The sequence below is a fragment of the Musa acuminata genome, chromosome BXJ1-1 (assembly GCF_036884655.1).
Source record: "Musa acuminata AAA Group cultivar baxijiao chromosome BXJ1-1, Cavendish_Baxijiao_AAA, whole genome shotgun sequence".
Lineage (NCBI taxonomy): Eukaryota > Viridiplantae > Streptophyta > Magnoliopsida > Zingiberales > Musaceae > Musa > Musa acuminata.
This window is the reverse complement of record NC_088327.1, coordinates 25,507,501-25,534,090: the sequence shown is the minus strand read 5'-3', so window position 1 is coordinate 25,534,090 and position 26,590 is coordinate 25,507,501. Positions and strand designations below refer to the sequence as shown.

Sequence of the window (26,590 nt, the reverse complement as noted above, 5' to 3'; positions counted from 1 at the left end):
CATGGTCCCTTAAGACCCACAAAAGAGAGAATAGGATAGAGAAAATGCCTCACTCGAGATCCATAAGCAAACATCTCCGAAAACACTTCAGAGATAATGCAAATTACAAATAGACTTTATAAGCTCTGAATAGTTGCACAACAAAGGGTCAAAATGGTCCATTACAGATCAAGAATCTCTCACAAGTGTCCACATAATACAACCTTTATTTACAAGCCTAAAGCGGCCACCAAACCCAACTAAAATGAGACTATTAAACCTTCGGTTGTCCCTCTACATGCTAGGCAAAGAATGAATATACCAAAAGACACGGACATACATAAGCATTACATCGAACATCCTGTTTAGAAGTTTGTCCATGATAGTATGTCATCTCTCTTAGGTTTTAATCTGATTAAGAGTTAACCCCGACTCTGATACCAATTGTTAGGATCAAGAGCACTAAGAGGGGGGGTGAATTAGTACAGTGGATAACTTTTGATGATTTAAAACAACGTTCGTATGATAAAAATACTTTTCGATGAAAAACTATTTCGAAAAGTTCTTCAACTTAAGATTAAGCAAAGTATAGTTGAAGAAAAACAATTGAGGTAGTTTGCAGTTAAGATAGAGAGCAGAATGTAAATAAAAACCAAGATTTAGAGTGGCTCGGTCAATCTTGACCTACATCCACTTTTAGCTTCCTCCTCCGATTATGTCACCGACGTCCACTAGAGGCCTTCCTTCAATAGACGAAGGCCAACCACCATTTTGTTGGGAAATCTTGGGGGTGACATCACATGCACAACGGAAGAACAAGAAAATAAAATCCCCGATTAACAAAGAGATATTCATCGTCGTGCGAAGATTGGTGCGCAAAATCCGCGAAACTTAAAACTACGTATAGAGTAGATTGTGTTACCTAGGGAGATAGTATATCCTTGTTTCCTTGCAGATCCTTAGGAAAAGGTGAAGGAGGTCAAGTGTCCTCCTCTCTAGCGATGATCCACACAATAGGGCTGCGACGATGCTCCTCAAAACTCCAGGCCTGCTCTAAGATAGAGAGGGGAGGAGAATAGGAGAAGCAAGCAAAGGCTCTAGCCTATGAGGCTCTGAATCCCTCCTATTTATAGAGGTCCCCTGTCAAACCCTAATGGATCCTCCCTTAGTGGGTATTGGATCTGCATCCAATAACCCAAGCCTTTTAGATTAGTGGATCTCTATCCAATAATCTCTCAAGGGCTCTTATTGGATCTCATCCATGGGATCCAATAATTCAGGGGATTATTCGATATCCAATAAGACAAGGGCTCCATCGGATATCTCATATCCGAACCTCTACTCATTGCAATGCCTACCATATGTCTGTGACCCTCTAGGCCCAATATCAAGCTGGCCGTGAGTCATACCTGTCAGAACTCCTTCTAACTCACTGAATTATTATCTCTGTAATAATTCACTCGACTCATCGACTACAGATGTACTAGGCCACTACACCGTAGTCCCCAGACGATACAGGAGAATCCAATCCATTGGACCTGTCTATCCTCAGTTACCGTGTACTTATAGTCCCTTATCCATCTAATATCCCAAAGACCGTATATCGAGCATGGTGCTGTCAGATCCATACGATTTCTACTCGAGTCTCGCTCTAATGGATTCTCCCGGAGAACTCTTTCTCTCTCAACCCGAATGACCCTAGCCAAGGATTTGTCTGAGCAAGAACACTTGGGATATTCCTCTCATGACACTGAGAGTTGATGATCCTCTATCGACACTCAATAGCCCTCGTAAGGACGACTACCACTCCCAATGATCAGTTGTACTAGATCTGGGATAGCCAAACCTATAAGCCTGGTATCAAAGAGTGGAGCACTCATACAGGACATCCTTGGTGTCTCAAGTCTAAGGACCAGATATACCACTAGGACTACGAAATCATTGTTTCACAATAAGGCATCATCAACCATCCTGCATTCCGTAAGCGGATCAATCAGTGAACTCATTCTCCAATGAGCACTTGTACTTTATCCCTAGTGTTCCTACACGAGCAGCTATGTGACCAGCTGCATCCATCATATGGACGGGTATATAGCACATGAGTCTGTCCGGTCATCACGATGTCCCTCTCGAGTAACCTGTGACCGAGATTATTTAGGGTTTGTGTTTAAAGGTGAATTGATCTCATTATCGTAATCTCATCATGATCTGATTCCCATTGCACAAATCCAAGGACATCACAATATATATATGCATATATGCAATAGTTATAAAGTGATATACGCCAAAATATAATAAGCAAAAAGATTCTGTATCAAGTCACACGTGCCATCACTCACGTGATTGGTTTGCTAGGCACCTATGACTAGCAATCTCCCACTTGACCTAAAGCCAATCACATATGTGTCTGATCCCCATCAGACCCCTGTGATGCTCAAAGATAATCTGAGACAACGGCTTTGTCAGTGGATATGCAATGTTATCTTCGGATGGAACTCTTTCCACTGCTACATCTCCTCGGGTTACGATCTCTCTGATAAGTTGGAACCTTCTCAGAACACTTCTGATGAGACCCGGGTTTCCTTATTTGAGTAATCGTCCCGTTATTGTCACAATATAAGGAGATCGGCTCCTCGCTACCTGGCACGACTCCCAAATCTGTGATGAAATTCTTCACCCAAACTCCCTCCTTTGCTGTATTTGATGCAGCAATGTACTCCGCCTCTGTGGTCGAGTCAGTAGTAGTATCTTGCTTGAAACTCTTCCAGCACACTGCTCCTCCATTCAAGGTGTACACATACCCTAAATTCGACTTCCTATCATCGACATCAGATTGAAAACTTGAGTCTGTGTAGCCTTCAACCTTAAGGCTACTACCTCCATATACTAGTAAAAGATCCTTAGTCCTTCTCAAGTACTTAAGGATACACTTTATTGCTTTCTAGTGCTCCAAGCCTGGATCCGCTTGATACCTGCTTGTGACACTCAGAGCATACGCTATATCAGGCCTAGTATATAGCATGACATACATGATAGACCCTATTGCTGAGGCATAAGGTATCATATCCATGTTCGCCCTTTCTTTTGGAGTCTTTGGGGACATACTCGTAGAAAGCGATATCCCATGTCTCATCGGTATGAGACCTCTCTTGAAATTTTTCATGCCAAACCATTTGACAATGGTTTCTATGTACTTGGACTGGGACAAGCCATGCATCCTCTTGGATCTATCTCTATAGATTCTAATCCCCAAGATATAGGATGCTTCCCCTAAGTCCTTCATGGAGAAGTGTCTAGATAACCAAGCCTTTACTATGGATAGCATTCCTACGTCATTCCCAATGATCAGGATGTCATCCATATATAACACCAAAAAGGTGATAGCGCTCCCACTTACCTTCCTGTACACACAAGGCTCATCTTCATTCTTAACGAAGTCATAAGATCTGATTGCCTCATCAAATCTTGTGTTCCAACTTCGGGAAGCTTGCTTTAGTCCATAAATGGATATAAGCAACCTATACACCTTATCTGGGCAGTTCTTGGACAAGAATCCCTCAGGTTGCATCATATATACCTCCTCCTTGAGGTTCCCATTGAGGAATGCGGTTTTCATATCCATCTGCCAGATCTCATAATTATAGTGTGCTGTAATAGCCAATAGAATTATGATGGAATTTAGTATTGCTACGGGTGAGAAGGTTTCGTCGTAGTCAACACCTTGCCTTTGACGATACCCCTTAGCCACTAGCCTTGCTTTTTAGGTCTCTACCTTTCATATACTCCGATCTTTTTCTTAAAGATCCACTTGCAATCGATGGGTACAATATCTTCGGGCGTATCAACTAGGTTCCAAACCTTGTTGGAGTACATAGAATCCATCTCAGAATTCATGGCTTCTTGCCACTTCCCGGAGTCTATACTCATAATAGCCTCCTCGTAGGTCTGAGAATCAATATCCTCAACATCCTCTCCTTTAATATATCCCACATATCTCTTAGGAGGATCAGATACTCTATCAGACCTACGTAAAGTTGAAACTTGTGTATTAGGTACCTGAACAGACTCAGGCTATAGAGTGGTGCTTGAGCTTGGTTCTCCAACCTCGCTCAACTCTATCATTCTCCCACTGTCTACGCCAAGAATGTGTTTCTTCTCAAGGAACACTGCTCTCTTAGCTACAAAGACCTTTTGGTCCTCGAGATGATAGAAATAATACCCACAAGTTTCCTTGGGGTATCCCACAAATTTACATCTCTCTGTCCTTGATTCTAACTTATAGGGGTTGTGTCTTTCAACGTGGGCAGGGCAGCCCCAAATCTTAACAACCTTAAGATCATGCTTCTTCCCTTTCCATATCTCATATGGTGTAGACACTACCAACTTAGTTGGAACTCTATTCAGAAGGTAAGCTGCGGTCTCTAGGGCATATCCCTAGAATAAGATGGGTAGGTTAGCGAAACTCATCATGGACCGTACCATATCTAATAGTGTACGATCTCTCCTTTCAGAGACACCATTGAGCTGAGGTGTATAAGGAGGTGTCCATTGGGATAATATCCTATGGTCCTTAAGGAACTGAGTAAACTATGTACTTAAGTAGTCACCTCCTCGATCTGATCGAAGAGTTTTGATACTCTTTCCAGTTTGGTTCTCCACCTCATTCTTATACTCTCTGAATTTCTTAAAAGCCTCGGACTTGTACTTCATTAAGTACACATATCCATACCTTGAGAAATCATCAGTAAAGGTAATGAAGTAGGAGTAACCACCAATGACATGAGTTAACATGGGTCCACATACATCACTATGTATGAGTTCCAACAGCTCAGTGGCTCTCTCTCCAGTTCCACTAAATGGAGAGTTGGTCAGTTTTCCACGAAGGCAAGGCTCACAAGTTGCATATGACACATAGTCGAATGGATCTAGATATCCATAATTTAGCAACTTTTGAATCCTTCTTTCATAGATGTGACCTAACCTACAATGCCACAGGTATGCACTGTTCATCTCATCCCGTTTCCTCTTGGACACATTTACATCCATGATATGTGGAGTAGTATCTAGCACAAACAAACCTTTATGCAATATTTCTCTCGCCAATCTCCCCTCGGCTTTGCTAGAATTTACAATAAATTGTAGATGTGATAAGCAATACTGGTATCCAATACCAATGCACTATCACAAAAAACTGACAATTGGAGATTGATCATGAATGTACCTGAAGTTTCTCCAAGCTTCTGTTTCACCCTTTCTGCAAGGTACTCTTTGCAGTTCCTCTTCCAGTGCCCATCTTTGCTATAGTGGAAGCACTGGTCTTTATCCTTTGCTGGGTCTTTCTTAGCAACTTTTGCTTTACCTAGTCTGCCCTTGCCCTTTCCCTTCTTAAGAGACCTTTCTGCTTTCCTTTTCTTTCTGGTCTCACCAGTATAGAGAATTGGCCTCTCTTTCTTAATAGTACTCTCTACCTCCCTCAACATATTGAGGAGCTCTGGGAGAGTCACCTCAAGCTTGTTCATATTAAAATTCATTATGAACTGTGAAAAGGAATCTAGTAGGGACTGAAGCACAATGTCCACACATAAGTTATCCTCTAGGATCATTCCTAGACCTGTGAGTTTTTCTATCTACTCAATCATCTTTAGGACATGGTTCTGAACCGGTGTCCCCTCAGTCATCCTAGCGCGGAAGAGGCTCTTGGATATCTCATATCGCTGAGTCCTTCCCTGTTCCTCAAACAATTTGCGGACATGTAGGAGAATGGATCTGGCATCCATCTTTTCATGTTGTCTCTATAACTCAGGAGTCATAGAGCCCAACATATAGCACTGAGCAAGAGTGGAGTCATTAATGTACTTCACATAGCGAGCGATCTCATCCTCGCTTGCCCCTTCTTCGGGTGTGGCATCACTGTATCAAGGACGTACACGATTTTCTCCGCTGTGAGAACAATTCTCAAGTTACGGGGCCAATCCGTATAATTTGGACCAGTGAGACGGTTGACATCAAGTATGCCACGTAAGGGATTTGAAAGCGACATTTTCTAAAAATAAAGATGCAGCAGAAATGAATAACATGCAGATTTTGCAAGAAATAAACTATCAAGATATGGACTTCTATCTTAATATGCTCCCACTATTTTACTAACGAGTCACGCGACACCCTCACCACGTGAAACGGAAGTCTCCGGCAGACTTCTAGTGGGGCTCAGGATCCAATCAGTGTCTTAGTGTAACCTCGAGGGACTCGACCAATCACACTAGCCTAAAAGGTAGGCAACTCTTGCCGATCACAACTCCTTGTGATTCCCATCCTGTTCGGCCTTCGAATCAGCATGGTCTCGAGGGACTCGACCAACCATGATGCTCAGTTAAGTCAACACCTTCGTTACAAGATGAGTCTGATTCGATGATATACCCTCGAGGGACTCGACCAAGCATACCATGCCCTCAGGTCACCGGTGACATCTCTATGTCATCAGCAAGATAGCGAATCGCGATATAGGTGAGTCTCGAGGGACTCGACCAACTCAACCTACACCGGGAATCGGTTCCTACTTATAACGATGGAAGGCCACGTGGGTCAATCTAATTGCCTCACGTTTACCGACTTAATATTATCGAGAGAGATGTTTCTATGATTTGGTCTCCTAATATGACATGTCACACATATACATATTTAATATATATCTAATCGCATGCAAATATATATATATATATATCTAGTATGTGTATAAGCAATCACACCAGATGATCATGGACCACAACCTAATGTGATTAGGCCTGAGCCAGTAGGCCTAATCACTCACATCAAGATCTATGTGTGCAACGGTGCATCTCTATGCCCTGTGATCATCCATCTCATCCTCGTTGGTTCCGTCGACATCTTGATGCATCTTCATGCATCGCGATCGTTCATCTCGTGGGTCCCACTATCGCATCCACGCTCCCGCTACGCCTCCTCATGTGATTACAACTTAATCATAGGCACACAGGCTCGACAATAAATGAGAAATATGACGGAGGCTCACAGACCTCAATAATAATAATCACAAGTACACACATCACACGGTCCATGATCGTCCGTCCACACATCATACATCACATGTATAAATAATTATCATCATCTAGGACTACTAGATAATTATAAAAAATAATAATCAACTAAACCTTTTAATTAATTAGTATTTTATGAAATCAGGGACATATAGGGAATTTCTGAATTCATAGGGGTATTTTCATAATTTAGACAAGAGATAGAAACTAGAATTTCTCAAATTTCGAGGGCCAAAACCGTCTTTTGCCCAGAAAACCCTAATGCCCTACTCCCCTTTGCTGCTGTCGCCACCGCCGCCACCCTGCTGGCGGCGGCCTGTGCGGCTGGGCGAGGGCGCTGCCCTCGCCTGCAGGCGGCACGCTCGTTGGCGGCGCTGCCGCTACAGGTGGGCGCCCCTATGGGCGCCGCCGCCTCCGTGGGCGGTTCTGCCCGCGGGGCAACGCCCGTAGGTGGTGCTGTCCCGCCGGGAGGTCGCCCCTATGGGGGGGTTTCACCCGCGGGAGCAGCGGTGGCAGGCATCGCTGCCCTACGGCGCCTCACCCCGCGGGAGAACCGGCCGCAGGCGCCTCTGCCCGTGGGCTGCTACAAACGCAGCCCTTGTGCTGCCTGCCTACGGTTGTGCTGCATGCACGTAGATCAAGGGCAACAACTATTGCTGCCCTTTCTCGTTTTTGCGTCAATGATTTTCACGTCAAAATTCTTCCTAAACACAACAAACGCAGTTCAAAACCAATCATTTGTACGAACAACCTGGCTCTTATACCTCTGTTGGGAAATCTTGGGGGCGACATCACATGCACAACGGAAGAACAAGAAAACAAAATCCCCGATTCCCAAAGAGATGTTCGTCGTCGTGAAAAAATTGGTGCGCAAAATCCGCGAAACTTAAAACTGCGTATAGAGTAGATTGTGTTACCTACAGAGATCGTATATCCCTGTTTCCTTACAGATCCTTAGGAGAGGGTGAAGGATGTCAACAATCCATCTCTCTAGCTGTGATCCACACAGTAGGGCTGCGACGACGCTCCTCAAAACTCCAGGCCTGCTGTGAGGTGGAGAGGGGACGAGAATAGGAGAAGCAAGCAAAGGCTCTAGCCTATGAGACTCTGAATCCCTCCTATTTATAGAGGTCCCCTATCAAACCCTAATGGATCCTCTCTTAGTGGGTATTGGATCTGCATCCAATAACCCAAGCCTTTTAGATTAGTGGATCTCGATCCAATAATCTCTCAAGAGCTCTTATTGGATCTCGTCAATGGGATCCAATATTTCAGGGGCTTATTGGATATCTAATAAGACAAGGGCTCCGTCGGATATCTCATATCCGAACCTCTACTCATCGCAATGCCTACCATATGTGTGTGACCCTCTAGGTCCAATATCGAGCTGGCCGTGAGTCATACCTATCAGAATTCCTTCTAACTTAGTGAATTATTATCTCTATAACAATTCACTCGACTCATCGACTACGGACGTACTAGGCCACTACGCCGTAGTCCCCAGACGATACAAGGGAATCCAATCCATTGGACCTGTCTATCCTCAATTACCGTGTACCTATAGTCCCTCATCCATCTAATATCCTAGAGATCGTATATCGAGCATGGTGCTGTCAGACCCATACGGTTTCTACTCGAGTCTCGCTCTAATGGATTCTCCCGGAGAACTCTTTCTCTCTTAACCCGAGTGACCCTAGCCAGGGATTTGTGTGAGCAAGAACACATGGGATATTCCTCTCATGACGCCGAGAGTGGATGATCCTCTATCGACACTCAATAGCCCTCGTAAGGATGACTACCACTCCCAATGACCAGTTGTACTAGATATGGGACAACCAAACCTATAAGTCTGGTATCAAAGAGTGGAGCACTCATACAATACATCCTTGGTGTCTCAAGTCTAAGGACCAGATATACCACTAGGACTACGGAATCACTGTCTGATAATAAGGCATCATCAACCATCCAGCATTCCGTAAGCGGATCAATCAGTGAACTCATTCTCCAATGAGCACTTGTACTGTATCCCTAGTGTCCCTACACGAGCAGCTATATGACCAACTACATCTATCATATGGACAGGTATACAGCACATAATTCTGTCCGGTTATCACGATGTCCCTCTCGAGTAACCTGTGACCGGGATTATTTAGGGTTTGTGTTTAAAGGTGAATCGATCTCATTATCGTGATCTCATCACGATCCGATTCCCATTACACAAATCCAAGGACATCACAATATATATATATGCATATATGCAATAGTTATAAAGTGATATACGCCAAAATATAATAAGCAAAAAGATTTTGTATCAAGTCACACTTATCATCACTCACGTGATTGGCTTGCTGGGCACCTATGATTAACACCTTTTACAGCTTTACTCCTTTTGACAGGCTTAAGAGACAACCCTTATAGATTTTCACTCCTCTCTTGAATGATTAAAACTTAGATGAAAAGAGGGAGAAGAACTTTTAGCCTTTTACAATACTTTGAGTTGTGTGGATGACAAACACCTTAGAATATTATAAAGTCCATCTTAAAAACATTCCAATTAAATGTGATAACACAAGTGCAATATGTTTAACAAAGAATCTCATTCAACACTCAAGAATAAAACATATTCATATTAGATATTACTTTATACGAGATCATGTCACTAATCATGATGTAATCATAGAGTTCATTGATATTAAGTATCAATTAGCTGATATTTTTACAAAGCCTCTAAGTGAAGAACAATTTGATTTCATTAGAAGTGAATTAGGAATGTTAATGTGTCCGAATACATAAACTTGTTAAGGTTATTTTTCGGACTTTCTTGATTTAATGATCAAATCACTTAATTGCCATGATGATTTTATATGATTACATGTCTTAATAACATGTTGGAAATTATGTGTTTTGGATACAAAAATTTTCATGATGATAAGCATGTTTTATCTTTATGATTATGTTTAAAAATCTATAGCAAAACCATGTCTGAATGCATGAAAGTGTTAAATTTTATTTTCGGATTTTCTTGATCCTAACATGATTTAGTATTTCTCTTCCGGACTTAATGTAGCTTTCATAAGCATATGTCATATCGAGTTTGTTTCATATCATTGACATATGGAATCAATTAACAAATGCATCTCTCATAGACTTATCGTGTGAAAAATATTTTTTCAAGAAATGAATTTGATGAAATGATTCCTTTTTATGAATTCCTTCTTGAAAAAGGAAGATTGTTTTTAACACTTACAAGGATTTGATTCACATACATATTTTGATCCTTGCAAAAATGAAGCGTGATTTAATCACTTATTGATTTTAACTTCATTCAAGTAAGCTCACAAATGGCTTTCCTCCTTCATGCAAAAAGATAATAACAAATATAGAGGAAGAAGTAATAAAAGTTATCTCCATATCATGTTTTCCTTAAAATGTTTGTATAATTGGTATCCTATCACTCATTGTTGAAAAATAACATAAACCTAGTTAAAATTTATTTATATCGTTCTCCTTTTTCTTGATGACAAAGGGGGAGAAATATATGAATTGATACTATGAGTGTCATATTTGAATGAGAAATATATTAATTGATACTATGAGTGCCATATTTGAATTTAATACTATATGAATTGATGCTATGAGTGCCATATTTGAATTTGAATTATGTTAAGATATCAAAACCTTGCATCGAAATATATGATAAAATTAGTGATAGAATTGCTATGATTGCCATATTTGCACTATGCCATATTTGCACTATGTTATTGCCATATTTGCACTATGTTAAGATGTCTAGAGCTTACATTGCAATTCTACAAATTGATATCTTGTCATGTGATGAAATGCTATGATTGCTAGACACTTGAAATATTTGTATTATGTTAAGATATCAAGAACTTTCATCGAAGTTTTACATGTTGATATCTTTCCATATGATGAATTGCTATGATTGCTATCTTTCACATTTGAAATGTAAAACCTGAAAATGGATGCCAAGCCTTGACATCATTTTCAGAGAGATACATCATAATAGGAATCATGATGGGAGCATTGATAAGGTTAAACGATCTTAACTTATCAATATGTCTCTTGAATTCAAAGACTTTGAATTCAAGAATGACTTATCTCAAGTATGGCATATAGATAGGGGGAGTTAAGGTTAACTCCATTATCAATTGATTGTCATCATCAAAAAGGGGGAGATTGTTGAATCTCAGATTTTGATGATGAAGACAATTGTCATTTGTTATCTAATCCATATGTTGAGATAAGTGTACAGGATTAACTACGATGGCAATAAGACATGCAGCAGGAGTTGCGCCGGTGTCAAGACCATAATCACGTTGGGGGTTCGAGAGTTCGACGGAAGTCCGGACGGTCGTCGGAGGTTCTGCGAGAAAAAATCCGAGAAGTCTAGGAGCTTGCCACAGAAGCTCATTGGAACTCGCCAAGTGGATCGTCGCAATTCCAAGAGTTTTCTGGAAGTCCACTAGTGCATGACCGAGGGTTCGTCGGATGTTTGCCGGAAGTTTGCCGGAAGCTCACCAAAAGAAGCGATTGACCCACCGGAGCAAGTTGCAGTATTAATGTCTTAAATATCGTAGTTAGCATGTAGATTAAGTTAGGAATGGGAGGTGATCCCATTAACTTAATCTGGGGGCAATTGGGCCCTTGACAGACCCAAATTGGGTTGAATGGATCAGCCCATTCGGACCCAGAATTCCTACTAGGCGGTGGCACCGCCAAGGAGACTTGGTCTCCTAGGAATTCTGGGCGGTAGTACCGCCCATATCAGGTGGTGGTACCGCAGGCAGTTATTACTACCAGCAGTAGTACCGCCCCTGTCAAGCGGTGGTACCACTTGAGCTCGGTCTCCGAGCAATGTCAAGCTATAGTACCACCCAGACTGAGCGGTAGTACCACTCAATGATAGATGACAAGCAGTAGTACCACCCAGTTATGGCGATAGTACCACCAAGACCCAGAAAAACTAGGAGATGACACTTTTCAGCTCCAAATTCATACTAGTTGCGGCCTATATAAACCCCACCCTTTCCTGCATGAAAAAAAATCGAAAGCTTGATCTTACTCTATGATTTTAGAGCTCAAAAGTGTTATAAAGGCCAAAAGTTCTCCTCCCTCTTTTCTTCCAAGTTTTGATCATTCAAGAGAGGAGTGAAAATTCTGTAAGGGTTGTCTCCTAAGCCCGTCAAAAGGAGTGAAACTGTAAAAGAGTGGTTGACCTTTGCTTATTGAAGGAAGGCCTCTAGTGGACGTCGGTGGCCTCATCGGAGGAGAAAGTCAAAAGTGGATGTAGGTCAAGATTGACCGAACCACTCTAAAATTGCGGTGCTCTCTGGTTTGCATTTATTCTTGTTGTTTACCTTACTACAAACCTCCATATGTGCTTTACTTCCTCATTACTTTTGCTGCATTCCTTTACGAACTCACTTTCAAGTTAAGTTTCCAAAAATGGTTTTACATCAGAAACAATTTCATTATACGAATGTCATTTGAAATCGACGAAAGTTTTTTCGCTGCACTAATTCACACCCCCCCCCCTCTTAGTGCTCTTGATCCTAACACGACCTATTAAACATGGAAGGACGAATGAGAGAGTGACCCTCTTGAAAGCTGAAAAGAGTCATTTCTCTTGGGTGTTAAACCAAATAAGAAATGACGTGGCTCTGATACTAACTATTAGGAATGAGTCGACACTACGAGGGGGGGGGGGGGATTAGTGCAGCAATAAAAATTATGTCAGTTCAAAATCTCATTACTATTAAACCCGTTTCGGAAGAGTATAGTAGATGTTAAGCAAGTAAAGAATAGCAGTTTGCAGTAAATGTAAATTGCAAGAAGTAAATGCAAACCGAGTTATAGTGGTTCGATCGTCATGACCTACATCCACTCCATCGATTCCTATTCCGTCAAGGCCACCGGCATCCACTAACTGTCTTTCTTCAATGGGCGAAGACCAACTACCCTTTTACACCCCTCTTCTCCTTTTTACAGGTTTAGGAGATAACCTTTACAAGCACACACTTCTCCCTAAACATAATTCTAAACTTAGAACTAAAGGAGGGATTCTCTCAAGTGATTTCTATAGCGTTTTCTCACTTTTAAGCTCTCTATGCTTAGGTATGTTAACCAAGGATGAGAGGGGTATTTATAGGCCTCAAGTTGATTCAAACTTAAGGTCTAAAAAGGTCTCATCTCGGGTTTCCCGGGTCCTGACAGTACCACTGCCTATGCTGGCAGTACCACCGCCAGTGCTTTCTGACACTGGGTGGTACCACCGCTTGATAGTCTCTCGAAGACTGTGTCTGGGTAGTACCACTACCAGGACCGGTAGTACCACTGCCTGACACAGTCTCGGAGATTGTGCCATGATGGTTCCACCTGTTGGGCCCAATTGTTTGGGCCTTTCATTGGGCCTAACACAATCCATACATGGGCCCAACTAGCCCCTGATTAGTTTGGCCTAATTTCAATCCCAATTATATGCTAACTACGAATTCTAAGGCATACACTTAGCAAACCTATTCCGGTTAGTCTTGGTTTCTTCCTGCAAGCTTCCAGCGATCTTCCAACGAACTTCCGATGATCTCTTGGCAATATTCTAGTGGACTCCCGGTAGGCTCCTGGACTTCACAATGATTTTTTTGGCAAGTTCTAATGAGCTTCTCTGGTAAGCTCCTAGACTTCTTGGTCAATTCTGACAGAACTTCCGACGAACGTCCGGACTTCCGACGAAGTCTCGTTCTTGACTCCGTGACTTCATTTGCTTTACGCCTTGATCACTATCATAGTTAATCCTACAAAAATAAAACCTACTTCGATCTAGACAATTATTACAAAGCTTGAATCATGTTGTCCGGCATGTCATTGGTTCCTCGGCGCTTCATCTGAATCTTCGACACATCGTCGTCTCTTGCAACCTATTGCCCAATCGATTAGTTGACCTCCGAAACTTCGATATCCTTGGCTCAATTTTTGCTTTTCTTGGCCCGATGCCCGAACTCATGGCTTGAAGCCTTCTGTTGATATGTCGACCGATCCTCCAGCTGAACGTCCAATCTTCTGACCAAGGAATGCATTAAAGGAGTTGGTTAGCAGCTGTAAACACTTAATTTCAAAATTCCCTATGCCTGAAGGGTTGTTTCATGCACTAGTATTTATTTTGGTGTTTAGGATTTAGAAAGAACTTTAGAAATTGACGATTGGCAGAAGCTCTCATGGAGTGCTCTCTTGAACTCTGTATCTCTTGGATGCGTCCTTAAGTGGTGAGTCTATTGCTTTTAGTTTTGTATCCTTATTTATTATCATTAGGGTGGTGATCTTTCTGTATCCCTTTTGATTTTAAACTTGGTGGTGAGCTATTTTTTGTTTTTACTAAAGTTGTTTCATGAGTTTGCTCCTTTTTTTTCTGTTTGGAAAACTCATTCCAGCAATTACGATTGTACTGTCGACTTTTCTTATAAGTTCGTTCATTTTCTATCTAAAAAAAAACTATTCCATCGGTGTTATTTCAAAATCTATTCTGCATTTTACCCGCCCCGGTATCAGTTTGGTATCAGAGCTAAAAGCTAAAGATCATGGTAAGGTAGAATAGAAAAGATATAGTTGTTGAAGGTAGCGACTATGAAGATGATGCCGAGTCATTGAGGCTGCAGCTATGCAGATTACTACGTAGTCTACAAGAAAAGAATGAAATAATTGAAGAACTTCAAAGTAGAAAAAACTAGCATGAAAATATTGATGTCCATGAATATACTTCTAATGATGATATACCTCCTCTCCCAAGGGAGTCGAGAAGATGTCGGACAAGAAATAGAGTCCAAGACGGGTGGCAGAATAAATATAACCCCAGATTGGAGATTCCAAAGTTTGAAGGTAAAATAAATGTTGATGACTTTATCGATTGGCTTAATACAGTAAAAAGAATTTTTGATTTTCATGAACCACAAGAACAAAAGAAGGTCAAACTTGTGGCACTAAAACTTAGACGGAATGCATCTTTTTGGTGGAAAAATCTGAAGAAACAAAGAGAACGTGAGGAGAAGAGTAAGGTCGTGACATAGGAGAAAATGAAAAGGGAGCTAAAGAGAAAATATTTACTTAACAATTATCGACAAAAGATCTTTATCAAAATCCATGATTTTAAACAAAAAGATCTTAGTGTGGAAGAGTACATTGCTGAATTTAATAACCTAATGTTAAAAGGAGAGCTTGTGGAACCAAAAGAGCAAACTATTGCAAGATTTTTAGGAGGTCTGAAGTATGAGATTGCTAAAGTTGTTCAACTGTAACCATATTGGTCTTTAAATGATGTGAGCAAGCTAGCATTAAAAGTTGAAAAATAATAGAAGTTTGAAAGAGTTCTCGATACAGCTCAAAAGAAGGCTATACAAAAGGAGGAAGTTCCAAACCTACTGTCCAAAGCAAGGTGATATCGAAGGTGCAAGAAAAGAGCGAAGAATCTACTGGCAGCAAAAAAACACCTAATTCTTCTACCTCAAGTGGCCGAAAATGCTTCAAATGTCATCATTTTGGGCATATTACTTCAGACTGTCCAAATAGGAGGATTGTAACTTTGGTTGATGATCATAGTGATGGAGGAGAAGATGAAGCTGACGACAAACCGAAATACGATGATGATGAGGAAGAGATTACTTATGCAGATCATGGTTTATTTATTATATTGCAACATAGCTTAGAAGTTTCTTATGTGACCGAGGATAAAAGTTGGGTGAGAAAAAACATGTTTCACACTAAATGCACTTCTCTTGGCTAGGTGTGCTTGGTGATCATCGACAACGGCAGTTTTGAGAACATGGTTTCTTTGGAGATGGTGCAGAAGCTGAAGTTAGACACAATCCCTCATCCACATCCATACCAATTATGTTGGTTGCAAAAAGGAAATGACATCAAGGTAACAAAAAGATGTTTAGTTTTATTTTCTATTGGCAAGTTTTATAAAGACGAGGTGTGGTGTGATGTTGCTCCTATGGATGCTTGTCATTTGTTGTTAGGAAGACTTTGGCATTATGATAGAAGGGTATTGTATGATGGTTAAAAACATACTTATTCTTTTAAGTTGAATGAAAAGAAGATTATCTTAGCTCTATTACAACCTTCCAAAATCAGTACACCAAAGAAGGAAGTTAGTGCTTTTATGTCTTATAGTAAATGCAAATGTGAATTAGACAAGGATGGTTATGTTTTGGCCTTAATGGTAGTAGAGGAGAATGAACAACAAAAGGAGACACCGGAAATCATGAAACCAATCATAGAGGAATTTCAAGATATTATACCAGAAGAGATTCCACATGGCCTTTCGCCTTTGAGAGACATTCAACATCACATTGATCTTATTCCGGGGGCTGTTCTACCTAATAAGGCAGCATACAGAATGAGTCCCAAGGAACATGAAGAACTTCAAAGGCAAGTTAATGAATTAGTGAAAAAGGGGTTAATACGGGAGAGCATGAGTCCGTGTGCAGTTCCTGCCTTGTTGGTGCCTAAGAAGGATGGTTCTTGGAGAATGTACGTGGACAGCCACACCATCGACAAAATCACAGTGGACTATCGTTTTCATATTCCAAGGTTAGATGATTTACTTGATCAATTATGTGGTGTCTCTATTTTCTTTAAAATTGATTTGAGGAGTGGCTATCACCAAATAAGAATGAGGCTCGGAGATGAGTGGAAAATAACATTTAAAACTAGAGAAGGCTTATATGAATAGTTGGTTATGCCATTTGGGCTATCTAATGCTCCTAGCACTTTCATGAGATTTATAAATTACATACTTAAGCTATGCATTTGAATATTTGTTGTTGTTTACTTTGATGATATATTGGTGTAAAACAAGAGTAAAGAGGAGCATATGAATCATTTGAAAGAAATCTTTCTTATTTTAAGGCAGCAAAAGCTTTATATTAATCTAATGAAGTGTGATTTCTTTACATCTAGTGTTGTGTTTTTGAGGTATATTATTTCAAAAGATGGAATCATGATGGATCAAAGTAAGGTAGAAGCTATTCTTAGTTGGCCAACACCTACTTCATTGCATGATGTGAGGAGTTTCTATGGCTTAACTTCTTTTTATAGAAGATTCATCAAGAATTTCAACTCTATTATCGCTCCAATCACCGAATGTTTGAAATATGATAAATTCAAATGGACTAATAAAGCTAATGATCCTTTTGAGCTTTTAAAAAGAAAGGTGACTAAAGCTCCTATCTTAGTTCTACCAAATTTTGACAATGTGTTTGAGATTGAATGTGATGCATCTAATGTGGGAATTGGTGCTGTTTTGAGTCAAGACGGAAAGCCGATTGCATTTTTTAGTGAGAAGCTGAATGCTACAAGAAGGAAATATTTTACCTATGATAAGGAGTTCTATGCCATATATGGAACTTTATCTCATTGGAGTTAGTATCTTCTTGCCAAGCCATTTGTGCTATATTCAGATCATGAAGCATTAAAGTTCATAAATCACTAACACAAGCTAAACAAGAGGCATGTAGCTTGGGTGGAGTTTTTACAATCTTATAACTTTACCATTAAGCACAAATCTGGTGTTAAAAATGTGGTTGCTGACGCATTGAGCAGAAAGCATTCTTTATTATCAACAATGGAGTTAAAGTTGTTGGATTTAAGACGTTCAAAGATCTCTATAAGAATGATGTAGATTTCGGCTCAATATTACAGAATTGTAAATCAGGTTCCTTTCAATAATTTTCTATCTTTGATGGTTTTCTTTTTTGAGCAAAGGCTTTATGTATTCCATCATATTCTTTGAGATAAGTAATTCTAATTGAAGCTCATGGGGGTATTTTGGGTAGACATTTTGGTAGAGATAAGACGTTAGCTCATATTCAATCAAACTTCTATTAGCCTAAGATGTTTAGAGATGTGGAAAGACATGTAAAGCAATGTCGAATGTGTCATTTGGCATAAATAAGAAGTCAAAATTTTGGATTGTACACTCCATTGCCTGTGCCAAATGCTCTATGGGAGGAAGTGAGTCTTGATTTCATTTTAGGATTGCCATGAACTCAAAGGAACAAGGATTCTATCATGGTTATTGTTGACAGATTTTTAAAAATGTCTCACTTTGTTCCTTGTAATAAATCAAATGATGCATCTCATATTGCTGATTTGTATTTTAAGGATATTATTAAATTGCATGGTATTTCAAGAACTATGGTGTCTGATCGAGATTCAAAATTTGTTAATCATTTTTGGAGAACTCTTTGGAGGAAGCTAGATACTTCTTTGAATTTTAGCAGCTCACATCATCCGCAAACTGATGGGTAAACTGAGGTAACGAATAGAAGCTTAAGAAATTTGCTTAGAAGCTATGTTGGTAAGAATATTAAGTATTGGGATGTCATTCTTCCACAAATTGAGTTTGCGTACAATCGTTCTATCCATCATAGTATCGGTAAGAGTCCTCTTGAGGTTGTTTATGGTGCTAATCCTACTAGTCCTTTGGACTTAATCCCTTATTCTACAACAAAGCAATTTAGTGTAGATGCTGATGAAAGAGCTAAGCAGATAAAGAAGCTGCATGAGGGTGTGAAAGCAACCATTGAGAAGCAAAATGAGAGGTACATGCATGCTGCCAACAAACATAGAAAACACATGGAGTTTAAGGTGGGTGATTTGGTTTGGATTCATCTAAGGAGAGGTTTCCACCAAGCAAATTTGGAAAACTAAAACCAAAGGCTAATGGTCCATTCAAGGTGCTTAAGAGAATTGACAAAAATGCTTATGAGATTGAGCTGCCTGAAGATTACGGAGTATCTCCAACATTTAATATGGCTAATTTAAGTCCATTTTATAATCATGTTGATGAATCAAATAAGGACTTGAGGATAAGTCTTTTTCAACCGGGGGAGATTGACATGGGAGTGTCTAATTTACTATAATTTGATCATATGAACCTTGATTATGATATGATATTTTTTTTAGCCAACAATATTGCCTCATAATCTTTAACTCAGCCCACTCAAATATGACAGCTCATCAGCATATTCCCTGCATAAAGTTAAAGCTGTTTCAAGGTGCTTTTCTTCATGATAAAGGAATACATTAAAAGAGTTGGTTAGCAGTTGTGAAAATGTCTTAATGACTAAGGAATGCATTAAAGGAGTTGGTTAGCAGCTGTAAGCACTTAATTTCAAAATACCCTATGTATGAAGGGTTGTTTCATGCACTAGTATTTATTTTGGTGTTTAGTACTGAGAAAGAACTTTAGAAACTAAGGATTGGCAAAAGCTCTCTTGGAGTGCTTTTTTGAACTTTGTATCTCTTGGATGCATCTTTGAGTGATGAGTCTTTTGCTTTCAGTTTTGTATCCTTGTTTATTATCATTAGGGTTATGATATTTCTGTATCCCTTTTGATTTTTAACTTGGTGGTGAGCTATTTTTCGTTTTTACCAAAGTTGCTTCGTGAGTTCGCTCCTTATTTTCTGTTTGGAAAACTCGTTCTAGCAATTACGATTGTACTATCGACTTTTCTTGTGAGTTTGTTCTTTTTCTATCTGAAAAAAAACTGTTCTATCAGTGTTATTTCAAAATTCATTTTGCATTTTACCCTCCCCGGTATCAGTTGGCTAGGTAGGTTTTATTTGAATGCCCCTTTCAATGAAACTCAATTATGACTCTCCTAGCTAGAGTCCTAAAACGTTGGTTGAAAGTGTTAGAACCATAAACGACACTAAGAGGGGGGGGGTGAATTAGTGCTTTTGTAAAAATTACGATGATTCAAAAACTTCATTCGATCAAACCCGTATAAGAAAGATGTTTAACTTAAAAATGTTCGTAAGCATAGTAAGTAAGTAAATAAGTTTGTAATGAAATAAAAAGCATAAACAAAAATATAAACCAATTTATAGTAATTCGGTTGTCTCGACCTATGTCCACGTCCGATTCCTCTTTACTCGAGGCCATCGGCTTTCACTATTGATCTTCTTTCAATGTGCAAATATCAACTACTCTCTTATAACTCTTTCTCCTTTTTATAGGCTTAGGAGAGAATCTTTACACCTCTCTTTTAGACCTCACTCATCCCTTAAAAAACTTCTAACTCTAGGAGGAAGAGACTCACTAACTAAAGAGATATTACAACTTTTTTTCTCAAGGATTCTTTCTCTCTTTCTACTTAATTTATTGCTTACCCAAGTAGAAATAATTGTTTATTTATAAACCCTAAATGGCTTAAGAAATGGAGCCAAAAAATATCTTATCTCAGGTTTCTAGGATACTAGCGGTACCACCGCCTAACACTGGCAGTGCCACCGCTTGACCCATCTATGGGTCATTGAATGGGCCTTCCACTTTACCCAAAATAGACCTGACTTAGGCCCAATGAGTCCTAATTGAGTTATCCTTATTACACCCTAAACTAACTTAATTAGACCTAAACTACTTCGATCTAGACACACATGATTACAAGCTTAAATCCTATGTTGTCTAACATGTCATTGGTTCATCTGGCGCTTCATCTGATCCTTCGGTGTATTGTCCTTTCCTTCTACGTATTGCCCAATCAATATGTTAACCTTCCATAACATTTGATCTCCTTAGCACAATGTCTGATCCTTCAACCCAATGCCCAAACTCATGCCACGAAGTCCTTCCGGCACATCGACTAGTTTTTTGGCCCGATGTCCAATATTTTGATATAATGCACTCTGGCCCAACATATGATTCTTCTTGCTTCAATCGATTTGCCTTTCTATGATCGAAGTTAGTCCTATGTCACTCAAATATTGATTAGATCATAACTTCAACAATTGATTTCATCATCAAAATCCGAAATTCAACAATCACCCCCTTTTTGATGATGACAATCAATTGATGACGGAGTTTAACTAAACTCCTCCTATCTATATGCCATATTGAAAGAAGTTTTAATGTAGAAAATCATTGCATACATATGAGTATTGAAAGAACCAATTGATCACATCATTGCATGCATCATACCAAATTATCATGCATAATTTCAAATATAAAATCATCGTTACTTTAGGCATAATATGCATGATACCAAAATATTAACATTTTCAAACCATCATTACTTCAACATTAATTTCAACTCATTCATTATTACTTCTCCCCCTTTATCATCAACAAAACAGAGAAAAGTGCAACTATCAAGTTTTTGAAACATGAAACTTTAGCAAGTTTTACTTCTCTAGCAAGTTTTTTGAGATGTGCAAGTTAGTAATTTTTGCTTTTCTTCAGATGTACAAGCTAGTAAATCTTGTTTCTCTTTTGAGATGTGCAAGCTAGCAAGTTTTTGCTTTTCTTAAGATGTGCAAGCTAGCAAGTTTTTGCTTTTCTTAAGATGTGTAAGCTAGCAATCTTTGCTTCTCTTTTGAGATAAGCAAGCTAGCAAGTTTTGCCTCTATTTGAAATATGCAAACTAGCAATCTTTGTTTCTCTTTTCAAACGAGTAAGCTAGCAAATTTTGTCTTTCTTTGAAATATGCAAGCTATCAATCTTTGCGTCTCTTTTGAGATGAGCATGCTAGCAAGTTTTGCCTCTCTTCAAAATGTGCAAGCTAGCAATCTTCTCCCCCTTTATCATTATTAAAAAAAAGGGAATGATATAATAGTGCAAAATCTTTTACATTAATGTTCCAATCATCACATGAAAGATATCATGAAAAAAAAAAATTTGGTGATGGGGTGTACAATTCGTAAATACAAGGGAGTCATGAAACAAATTTCAAATTGTGAATATCAAAAAATCAAGAGAAAAATTATAATTCTTTTGGATAAATCAATTAGAGAAAAGAAGAATCATAGTAAATGACCTTGATTCATAAAAAGATCTTAGGTTACAATTCCGAAAGTTCAAAAGAAAAATTGTGATTCATTTTGATAAATATTCTCTTTAGTAAATAGTAAAAAGAAACATAGGAGATCAAATAAGAGATCTTGATTCACAAAAAAAATTTCAAGTATCAATATTGAGAAATCAAGATCATGATTTGGATAAAACTTATTCAATTTAAATTATTAAATCATCAAAATCACTTTTATATTTCAAGAGATTCATAAAAAAATAACATAAATAGATTCGTTAATCTCTTATTGAAAAACTCGATTGATTTTAGAGATAGAGAAATTTTTAACAAAAATGCATTCCTCTTTTAGTAGTTTCAATTTATGTGATTGTTTTCATACAAGCATGCTCTTTTCTTTTATACCAAAAACCATGCATCAACATTTAAAATAAAAAAATAAGTTTCATTTCAAAAATCATCAAGATTAATAATATAACCATTAATAAACTATCTTCAAGCAAAAGATTTGATTAGTTACAAATAATTCCTATGCCAATGATTTTTTTTTATTATTATTGTTTCGACTAGTAAGCTTTGTGAAGTCTTTTAGATCTCTTGTCATCTGTTTTGGGCATCCATTATCAAGATATCATTTTTAATTCTAGCTTTCAATTATAGATATTTCTATTTAGGTACTCATTTAACTTTGGATCCCTCATGATTAGATCTATTTTGATTTTTTGGCATTAAGTCAGTCATAATTCCTTTAGGAACCAAAACTACTTTATGTGAGTCATATTTTTTAAATGAACATTCATAAGCCTAATGACCACATCTTGTAATATCCCTCACTTTTAAAATTTATTAATAAGAAATTATATGTAAATTTGAGGACCTATATATAAATATAAAAATTTCAAGGACTAAACTGCTAAGTTGCAAAATGAAAAGAAAATAAAGAAAACCGAAAATAAGAAGAAGAAGAAGAGAGGAGGATAGCTGCGGCAAGGCTGCAGCGAGGAGGTGTGTGGCGTTAGGGAGGAAAAGGGAAGAGGAGAAGAAAAGGAGAAGAAGAGGGAAAAGAGAGGGAAGAGGGAGAGGAGCGAGAGGTGGCAGCAGCTAGGGCTGCAGCACCTCTGTTTCCTGCAGGTGGAAACAGAGGAGAGGTGTGGGGCGTTCGAAGAGGAGAAGAAGAAGAAGAGGAAGAGAAGAAGAAGAGGAAGAGAAGAGGAAGAGGAAGCAGGAGAAGAGGTTGTGATACCTCTATTTCCTGCAGAGGAAACAGAGGAGAGGGTGTGTGTGACGCCGGGGAGGAGGAGGGAAGAAGAAGAGGAGAAGAAGAAGAGAAGGGAAAGGAGGAGGTGCGGCTGCGGCGGTGGGAGCTACAGCTGGAAGAGAAGGAGGGGAAGAGATGGTGAGGAAGAAGAGAAGAAGTAGAAGCGGGTGAAGATGCAGCACCTCTGTTTCCTGCAGGAGGAAACAGAGGAAAGGAGGTGCTGTTCGTCGGGGAGAAGAAGGGGAGGAAGGAGAAGAAGAGAAGAAGAAGAAAGGAAGGAGAAGGAAGATGAGAAGGGAAAGAAGTAGCTGCGGCTGTGGCTGTGGCAGCTGCAGCTATGGCAGGGAAAGAGGAAGAGAAAGGAAGAAGGGAAGGAGAGGAAGAAGAGAAGGGAAAGAAGGGGCTGCGGCTGCGGCGATGGCAGCTGCAGTTGGAAGAGAAGAAGGAGAGGAAGATGAGCAAGGGAGGAAGAAGAGGCTGTGGCCGTGGCTGAGGCTACGACTGCAGCAGTGCAGCTGGGAAAGAAGAGAAGGAAAGGAAGAAGAAGAGAAAGGAAAAGGGAAGAAGAGAGGAAGAGGAGAAGGGGAGGCAGCTGTGGTAGTGGCAGCTGCAGCTGGAAGAGAAGGAGAGGAAACAGAGCAGGGGAGGAAGAAGAGGCTATGGTTATGGTGGCTGCGGCCATGGCTGCGACTGCGACTACGGCAGTTGCAGCTGGGAAAGAAAAGAAAGGTAGTGCGGTGGAAGGGGCTGCGATTGTGACAGCGGCAGCGGCGGCGGTTGTGGCAACTGCGTTTGAAAAAAGAAAACGAAGGAATGAGAGTAAGAGAGAGCAGGTGACTATGCCTCTATGTTCTGTATGAGCTGCAGTTGTAGAGGAAAAGTAGAAGGATTTGGGCTGACACCTTCTTTGGATCTTCAGATCAAAATAATTGAAAGGCAAGTTCCTGATCGTTTCTCCTGTAATTGTTCTAATCTTTCCTATTGCAAGTGTCCTGATCTTTCCTTACTGCAATTTTATCTCTACATTTGCTTTGAATATGAGGAACTTTAAATTGTTTTAGCCTTGCACTTGATATATCTCTTGTTTAGACGTAACGATTCGAATCTGTGCAACTTCCAAGATTCTGACCTTTCTACCTTGTTATGATTATAACTCCATGTATTGACATCTGATTTGGACAAAACTTATTTGATCAGAATATAGACTCATAAACCTTTGTTTTGATAGCTTATTTTAAGAATTCGGAGTAAGTTTGTCTGCCCAAACTTCTGTTTCAAATGAGCCTACAGATTCTGCAAAACAAGGATCGTAATTTCTGACCTTTTGATACTGAACTGCTTATAAGTCCCTGTTGCAAACATTGATTTATTCAAAGCTTATTTCATTGGAAACTAGACTCATAGATCTTTCTTTTGATATGTGGATTGAAAGATTTGGAATCCAAACACCTGCCCAGTTATCTGTTGAATCTGACATTATGAATTTTGCCAAACAGAGATTTTGTTCTACGATCCTTGTTTACCAAATTATTTGTAACTCTCTCTATTGGACAGTTCAATTCATATGAAGCCTGTCTTATCTGAAAGTATAATCCAATGATATATTTCTGAGTAAATTGGAGCACGATTGATAGTTTGAATCATTTGTTCAATGTGCCTCTTGTATTCTGCCGGAAATCGAGCTTTGGTCGATTTCTAATATTCTGGTTTCATTCCTTTGGAAATTGATATCCTTTAGCTTTCTTATTCAATTGAGCTTTATATTACTGCTTTGAATTCTTGTATGCTCTTGTCCTTAAAGTTATTTTGCATTCTTGAAAACTATTGTGTAACGTTTATGCTATATCGTATTGACTCATTTAGGCACATGTGTATCCCATTGTTCCGCATTTGCTTTCGATATGTGCCTATTCCATTTCCTTTCAAATCTGAATATCATTGTGAAAGATTATTGCTTACTTCGTATTGACTCGTAAAGGCACATGTACGTTTTGTTGTTCCGCGTGTGCTTCCGATATGTGCTACTTATTGTTAAAACTGCCCTTTTGTACTCTGGTGTTTGTGGGATTGTCTGGACCTTTGCCAGAAATGGTAAAGGGTATGTGCTTAGAGCCTGCGATGCTCTACCGGCCCCCTCTGACTTCACCTAGACGTGGGTGGATGGAGCTCCCAAACGTGGGAGACTTCTATCTGGTGGTCATTTAGAAATGGATGAATCACAATTCTGTTTGAGATCCCACTACACCTTCTATATGTTTGATATGATATCTAGAGCTTTGGTTATGTGTTTCGGTACATGCTTTGGATAAGAATGATATGATTGCAACGTCAAAGACGACGTTTGAGCTTCTGTACGGTATTTGTTATTGATATGCTCTGAAAAGTTTCATTCACTGTTGATATGCTTCGAAATGTTCCATATGCCGTTGATATGCTCCGGAACATTTCATACGCCATTGACAAGCTCCGAAATGTTTCATTTGTTATTGATATGCTCCGAAACATTTCATACGCCATTGATAAGCTCCGAAATGTTTCATTTGTTATTGATATGCTCTGAAACATTTCATACGCCTTTGATATGCTCCGAAATGTTTCATTTGTTATTGTTACGCTTCGAAATGTTCCATATGTCATTGATATGCTCCGGAACATTTCATACGCTATTGATATGCTCCAGTTACTCTGTGCTCCATTCGCTATGAACTGATATATTCTGAAATGTCCTGTTTACCATTAATATGCTCCGGATCATCTCGTACGCTATTGATATGCTCCAATTACTCTATGCTCCATTTGTTATGAATCAAATATGTTTTGAATGACATGATACATATAATTTTGTATCTAATGAAATGGTATCCTTGAGAACTCTTGTATTCTGCCTTGCATTATGATACCTTGTTTAAAACCATTCCTTTTGTTCTGAATATGCTTTGTCACTTGCTGAGCTGTTTTTAGCTCATTCCGTTGTTATATAAATCTTTCAGGTCAGCTTGTCACCATTTGAGATGTTTGATTTGGGCTGAGGCAGTGGATAGCTATTCAGAATTATGGGCAAGTCTTGTTGGTTGTTATGCTATTGTTGTATAAGCACATTTTGTATGTAATGAAATGTTGTTGATGAATCGAAATGGATATACTGTGTAAAAGTGTTAGAAGATCTCTCTTATTTGGAATTTCGGAATGTTAAGTCTAATTTACGACGATATGAACTTGTGGTGAATAGTTGGAGTTCTGATTGTATAATTTATTTAGCTTGTGGATTTATAAATGTTGTTCATGTTTGTCAAGTTGGCTTGGGTTGCCATAAATGTGAATTATCGAGTGATGTGATATTTGATTATAAACTGCACAGGTTTTATAGATGTGAATTTGATGGAATGTTTTCAGTGTCCTCAAATGTGTGTTTGGATCCTGGATTATTTTGTGTTGAAAATTTTAATATCATGGATATTTTGAGGGGCGTGACA

The 26,590-nt window shown here is 39.2% G+C and overlaps 1 long non-coding RNA gene across 1 annotated transcript; it reads left to right on the top strand.

The window, feature by feature from the left end:
• Positions 1-22,849: 22,849 nt before the first annotated feature.
• On the top strand, positions 22,850-26,355 carry LOC135587498 (uncharacterized). Its single transcript, XR_010475891.1, has 2 exons — positions 22,850-24,053; positions 26,108-26,355. It is a non-coding gene; the product is annotated as an uncharacterized LOC135587498 (long non-coding RNA).
• Positions 26,356-26,590: the final 235 nt, after the last annotated feature.